Source organism: Ammodytes marinus (assembly GCF_949987685.1).
Source record: "Ammodytes marinus genome assembly, chromosome: 11".
Taxonomy (NCBI): Eukaryota; Metazoa; Chordata; class Actinopteri; order Uranoscopiformes; family Ammodytidae; genus Ammodytes; species Ammodytes marinus.
Genome location: NC_137215.1, coordinates 1193622 through 1201121, shown reverse-complemented (window position 1 = coordinate 1201121; position 7500 = coordinate 1193622). Strand labels below are relative to the sequence as shown.

Sequence of the window (7500 nt, the reverse complement as noted above, 5' to 3'; positions counted from 1 at the left end):
AGACAGACAGACAGACAGACAGACAGACAGACAGACACACACACACACACACACACACACACACACACACACACACTCTCTCTCTCTCTCTATGTCCCTCTCTCTCTCTCCTCTCTCTCTCTCTCTCTCTCTCTCTCTCTCTCTCACTCAAACACAAAAGCGCTTTACAACTGAGCAACATACTAATATCATGAGAGCCCTTAACTTAAATAAACTTAAATACCACAATAGATTTGAAAAGATTTAATTTGTCCGAGTCAAAAGAAAAACTAAACAAACGTTGCAAATTACGAAGAGACACACACACACACAGACATCCAGACACACACACACACACACACACACACACACACACACACACACACACACACACACACACACACACACACACATTTAAAAATGCGAAAGGATACTTGACAATCTCTTACTTCGATAATTTGTTTCTTGAGGTAGGAATTTCCAAAACCGAAACAAAGATTCGTTCAAAAGTAATCCCTCTCAATGACCTTCTGCCCCACTAGAATGTGTAGTGTGTTTATAGTGTAAATTGATTTCCAAGGGGGGGCCGTGCATCTGTCCAGTCATTCCTGAATCCTAAACCTGTCACCATGGCTAAAGGCTTGACTTGTCCATTGCCCCCCCGCCTCTTCCCCCACACCCATTGCTTAAAGCTATAGTGCGTAACTTTTCTATATAAGAGCCCAAGAAATGTTTCAGTTGTTGATTCTACTGCTAAGGAAAAACCTGGACGTACAGCAGAAGTCTTATAGGATGATTTCCATACCCACACAGACAGACAGACAGACAGACAGACAGACAGACAGACAGACAGACAGACAGACAGACAGACAGACAGACAGACAGACAGACAGACAGACAGACAGACACACACACACACACACACACACACACACAAGTTTTATAGTTGGTCCTAATGTCGGCTACACAGAAGAACCAAGCAGGGAACATTTAGATGTTTTGACTGCCCACATACTCTGGTACAGTACCACCCAGGATGATCTCACACACACACACACACACACACACACACACACACACACACACACACACACACACACACACACACACACACACACACACACACACATAGAAAGACAGACGCACGCACACACACACACACACACACACACACACACACACACACACACACACACACACAGGGCACACACACACACAGAACGACAGACGCACACACACACACACACACACACACACACACACACACACAGAAAGACAAACGCACACACACACACACACACACAGAAAGACAGAAAGACAAACACACACACGCACGCACACACAGACAGACAGACGTACAGACACACACACACACACACACACACACACACACACACACACACACACACACACACACACACACACACACACACACACACACGTCTTGATCATTTTATGAGTCTCAGACAGGCAGTAGGTTTCACACTGAGCAGAAAACTGCAGTTTATTGTTTCACTTTTGAACTGAAAATAAAACTTGTAGCAGCTTAAAGAAATTGTGATTCCAGCTGTTATAACTGAGAATTTCCAGAAGCTACGGTGGCCTTCAAGGACAAGAAGCTATAGTTACTAAAGATGGCATCATCCACCACTGCCTCAAGTCTTTCCACAATATCAAGTGATGAGGTGAAGATGTCCTAGCGTCACTCCTCTTGCAAACTCTGTCCAGCATGATTGACTATCTCCACACCTGGTCAGTCAAGAGGTAGTTAGCTCACGTGACACAGCCTCCATGACCACTAGTCCCCATGCATCTAGCGCCCCCTCCAGGCCTGGAACATCCATTACTATAAAAACTCACCCAATCCCTGTATGTCAGTCTGTCAGATCATCATTAATCCCTCCTCATAGATTTTACAGGTCACGCCACAGACCACTTGGGATTACAAGTAACTTGAAAAATGTACCTATTATGTGTAATAGGTCAATTGTGTTGGACCACCCCGCTGTTGATAACCTGGACATGAGCATATCAAAGCTAAACTCACCAAACATCCTCAAAACAAGAAAGGGTTTGGGTTTTCTTCACTTAAACATAAGAAGTTTGCTTCAGCACAATAAACTAGACCATGTTAACATCTTAGTATCTCAGGCTGACCCAGATGTCTTGGTTCTGACTGAATCATGGTTGAAGAGCAGTACACATGACTCTATGGTGGCAATAAATGATTATAGTTTATTCAGAATAGACAGGACCACACGGGGTGGGGGAGTGGCTGTCTATGTTAAATCACATTATTCTGTATCATTACTACATGCTGTCTCTGTTCGAAGCTGCTTTGAATTTATTGCTTTGGAATTGTCTTTATCATCCAATGATTGTTTTGTTGTAATTGGTGTGTACAGGCCCCCTTCAGCAGTAAATAGCTCCTTGAGTGAGCTAGCACATTTAATCTCTCCATATGTAAATAGAGAGGTCATTATGATGGGTGATTTTAACATTGACTGGCTTTCTGGTGCCTCTGAACCTTTTAAAGAAATATGTAGCAACCTAAATCTTACACAAATAATAACTGAGCCCACAAGACCAAATCTAAAAAACCCAGCAAAATCAACTTTGATCGATTTAATATTATCAAATCAAAGCAATAAAATAGTTTCTGCTGGTGTCTTTGAGCTTGGAATCAGTGATCACTGCCCGGTGGCCTGTATCAGAAGTATTCATCTTAAAAAATCTCAACCCAAAATCATCATTAAGCGTAATTTTAAAGGTTTTAACGAGCAAGCATTTTTAAATGAACTCTATCAAAGTGACATTCATCTCACAAGTGAAATATCTGATGTGGAATTGGCCTTAGAATTTTTCACCAATACTTTCTCCTCCATTTTGAACAAGCATGCACCCCTTAAAAAGCACAGAGTAAAAAATAGATCAAACCCCTGGTTCACAAATGAATTGTCCGATATATTTGCAGAGAGAAATAAAGCATGGTCCCTAGCTAGACGCTCTGGTGAAAACTCCAAGTGGACTGCTTTCAGACAAATCAGAAATAGGTGCATATCCATGGTTAGGAAAGCTAAATCAGACTACTACCTCGAACTAATTTCAAACTGCTACTCCAACCCTGCACTATTTTGGAAGGCTGTGAATTATAACAAAAACAATTCTAGCACTGTTCCCAGTCAGTTAAAAATAAATGATCATATTTTAAATGATCAGAAAGAAATTGGTTTAGCTTTCAATAAACACTTTATAGCTGCTGGTAAACTCTTTCACAATGGAGTATCTACGCCTTCTACGCCTACCACCACGAGAAATAAAAATAGCATACCACCTGTCTCTAAAACTCCTCTTTTCAGCCTTGTTCAAGTCCCAACAAGTATTGTTGTAGATGCGCTTCTTGCCATCAACCCCAGGAAGTACATGGGAGAGGACAATTTGGACCCATTTTCAATAAATCTCTCTGCACTTATCATATCAAAACAAATAACCCATATTTTTAATCTTTCCATCTCTTCTGGTATTGTTCCTAAAGTCTGGAAAAAAGCTCACGTCATTCCATTACATAAAGGGGGTGACAAAAGTGATCTTAACAATTACAGGCCAATTTCCAAACTCCCATGCCTGGCAAAAATTCTAGAATCAGTCATTAATACTCAGTTGAAATCCTTTTTATCCAGTGCTTCCATTTTGAGTCCATTTCAATCTGGTTTTAGGGCAGGCCACAGTACTATATCTGCTGTCACTTTGGTCTTAGACAACATTGTTACAGCTATCGATAAAAAAATGCACTGTGCAGCACTTTTTGTTGATCTGTCAAAAGCTTTTGATACTTTAGATCACCATTTGCTTTTAGAGAGGCTGCATGAAATTGGTTTTGATTATTCTACATGTAGCTGGTTTAGGGACTATCTCTCTGATAGACAGCAGTCAGTTAAGCTGGGAAGCTACCAAACTGAGTTTTTAACAGTTACAAATGGTGTTCCGCAGGGCTCAATTTTAGGTCCAGTCCTATTCACAATTTACATCAATAACATTGTTTCATCACTACAAAACTGCCATGCCCATTTGTATGCTGACGACACTGTACTGTATTGCATTTCTGATTCAGTGCAACAATCTGTTCAGAACCTACAGAGCTCTTTTAACACCCTGCAGAACTGTCTAGTGGATCTCAGGCTTGTCCTTAATATAGAAAAAACAAAATATATGTGCTTTTCCAGAGCAAGAATTACACATTTTAATGATCTTATTATTCACACAAATAATGGATCTCATATTGAAAGAGTCACTGAATATAAATATCTTGGCATCTGGATAGATGAAAAACTCTCTTTTACATTTCACATAAAAAATCTTGTCTGTCGTCTCCGACAAAAGATTGGCTATTTTTATAGGAATAAAGCCACCTTCCCGTTGTTCAGTAGGAAAAGGATTATTGAGGCAGTTTTTATGTCTGTCCTTGATTACGGTGATGTGGTTTATCGGCATGCATCTCGTTCATGCCTTAAACTCCTAGACTCTGTATTTCACTCTGCTTTGAGATTCTTTACAGGAGATGCTTATGATACACACCATTGTGTTTTGTATGAAAAGGTTGGGTGGTCCTCCCTTAAGGAGAGACGTGATGCACATTGGCATATTTTTATATATAAAGCTCTGACTGGAAAGCTACCACTATATTTGACAGAAATGCTGCTTATTTCAGATGGGCTTTATCAAACCCGCTCAACTGACATGCTCATGTTATATGTCCCCTATGCCCGGTCTGAGCTTGGTAAAACCGCTTTTAGCCATAGTGCCCCTGACTCCTGGAACAGCCTACAACATACAATTAAAATAAATACACTCATAACTGTTAACCAATTTAAAATTATTATTTTGAATCAGCCCCTCTACACTTGTAACTGTTTTAATTAGGCTATTATGTCTCTCATTCAATTGATCTGAATGTTTTAAATTGTTGTTGTCTGTGTGTGTGTGTGTGTGTGTGTAAACTTGTTATGTATTCTCATTGTATATTGTGTATATGTACAAACTCGACGTCATTGTAAAAGAGGGTCACCCCTCAATTGATCTTTCGAGGTTAAATAAAGGAAAATGAATGAATGAGTTATTTATTCTATAGTACTTCTTCTTCTTCTTGGTCTTCCAACAGGTGCATTTCCCCAGGACGCCCACTATATATAAAAACGTGTAAGGCCGTTAAGTTAAGTTTGTCCGTTCTGTGCTACTGTAGAAACATGGCGGTGCAACATGGCGGCCTCAGCGCCCCGCTCCTATGTAGATATAAAAGGCTCATTCTAAGATCTTAAAAAAACAAGAGATTATACACTAATTAAAACATACTGATGAATATTAAAACGCAATAAATCTTACACACTACCCTTTTAAATTGAAATTGTAGTCAATAAATATATATATATTTTTTTTAATTTCATGGATTTTGGGGGCGCCCTTAGTTCAGTTGATAGGGCGTCCCCCCCCCCCATGGGCCTCGGCCAGCAGCGGACCCGGGTTCGATTCCAGCCCGCGGTCGTTCTCTGCATGTCACTCCCCTCTCTGCCCCATTTCAACTCTGTCTCTACACTATCAATAAAGTATAAAAATGTCAAAAAAATATCTTATAAAAAAAAAAAATCATGGATTGCTACATAACATATTGCACAGTGCCCCAGCTCCTATGTAGATATAAAAGGCTCATTTTAAACTCATTCCATTTCTACCAAGTCAGTGCTGGAAAACACAAACAAATCTTACACAATGCGCCTTTAAATTTAATTTGTACTGGTCCAGAAAATACAAAACAAATCAAAAAAATTGCCCAATTTCGTGTATTGCGACATAACGTATTGGCCCAGGTGTTGCTCTGCCAGGCTGTGTGTGTGTGTGTGTGTGTGTGTGTGTGTGTGTGTGTGTGTGTGTGTGTGTGTGTGTGTGTGTGTGTGTGTGTGTGTGTGTGCGTGTGCGTGTGTGTGTGTGTGTGTGTGTGTGTTATCATAGCAGTAGTGACCTGATGGCAGTATTTAGATATTTAGATTCAGATTTAGAGTAGATTGTTTTAGGAATGGTTTTCAGCGCGAGTCTCTCTCTCTGAGACTAACAGACTAAATAAAGGGATTAAATGACATTTTTCAGAGTGTGTTCATACGGGGGGGGGGGGGCCTCACACACACACACACACACACACACACACACACACACACTTAAACACACACACACACACACACACAAACCATTATTCTGACCCACATCCATTTATTATACACAGAGGGCCAATCTCTAAGGGCTCTTAAGAAAACAAGACTCCATTAGCAGTATGACACACACACACACACACACACACACAGACACACACACACACACACGCACACACAGACACACACACACACACACACACACACACACACACACACACTCACACACACACACACACACACACACACACACACACACATTTGTACGGCTATACTTGTGAGGACATTCGTTGACATAATGCATTCCCTAGCCCCTTACCCTAACCCTCACCATCAAAACTAAATGCCTAACCCCGACCCTTACACTAACCCTAACATAAACCTAATTCATACCTGAACCTTAAAACCTAGTGTTAACCCTCAAACAGCCCTTTAAAGGCCTGTCCTTAAAACCTAGTGTTAACCCTCAAACAGCCCTTTAAAGGCCTGTCCTCAAAACCTAGTGTTAACCCTCAAACAGCCCTTTAAAGGCCTGTCCCAAAGTGAGAACCGGACTAAATGTCCTCACTCTTAAGGTCTAAAACTCAGATTGGTTCTCACAAAAATAGTTGTACAAGTACACGCACACACACACACACACACACACACACACACACACACACACACACACACACACACTCACACACACACACACACACACACACACACACACACACACACACACACACACACACACACACACACACACACACACACACAGACTTAAACGCTGCCTTAATGACAGCGCTCACTAACTGCGCTCTTTGTGCAGTAATGGGGAGCAGCTTTCCAGAGGGTCCTTTGCTTTAGCCTCAGCTTTATCTTCAAGTGTGTGTGTGTGTGTGTGTGTGTGTGTGTGTGTGTGTGTGTGTGTGTGTGTGTGTGTGTGTGTGTGTGTGTGTGTGTGTGTGTGTGTGTGTGTGTGTGTGTGTGTGTGTGTGTGTGCGTGCTTGCATTCGTTTTCGTGTCTGTGTGTGCCTGCCTGTGCCTGCCTGTGCGTGTGTGCGTGCGTGAGTGCGTGCGTGCGTGTCTGTGCGTGTGTGTGTGTGTGTGCGTGCTTGCGTTCGTTTTCGTGTGTGTGTGTTCGTTGAAGTACTTATGAGGTCACAGGTCAACAGGTAGTTACCAGAAGTTTGTTGTCTCCGACTTCAAGATTAACTGAGATAATTAAATATAAATAGATGGATAAGTTTAACTTGAGATACACACACACACACACACACACACACACACACACACAGACACACACTAACACGCACACACACACACACACACACACATGCAC

At 41.4% G+C, this 7500-nt stretch overlaps 1 protein-coding gene across 1 annotated transcript in view; it reads left to right on the top strand.

Annotated features, from left to right (window-relative positions):
• LOC307257142 (multimerin-2-like) overlaps positions 1 to 7500 on the top strand; it is a 45493-nt gene that overhangs the window by 1160 nt on the left and 36833 nt on the right. The window lies entirely within an intron of this gene.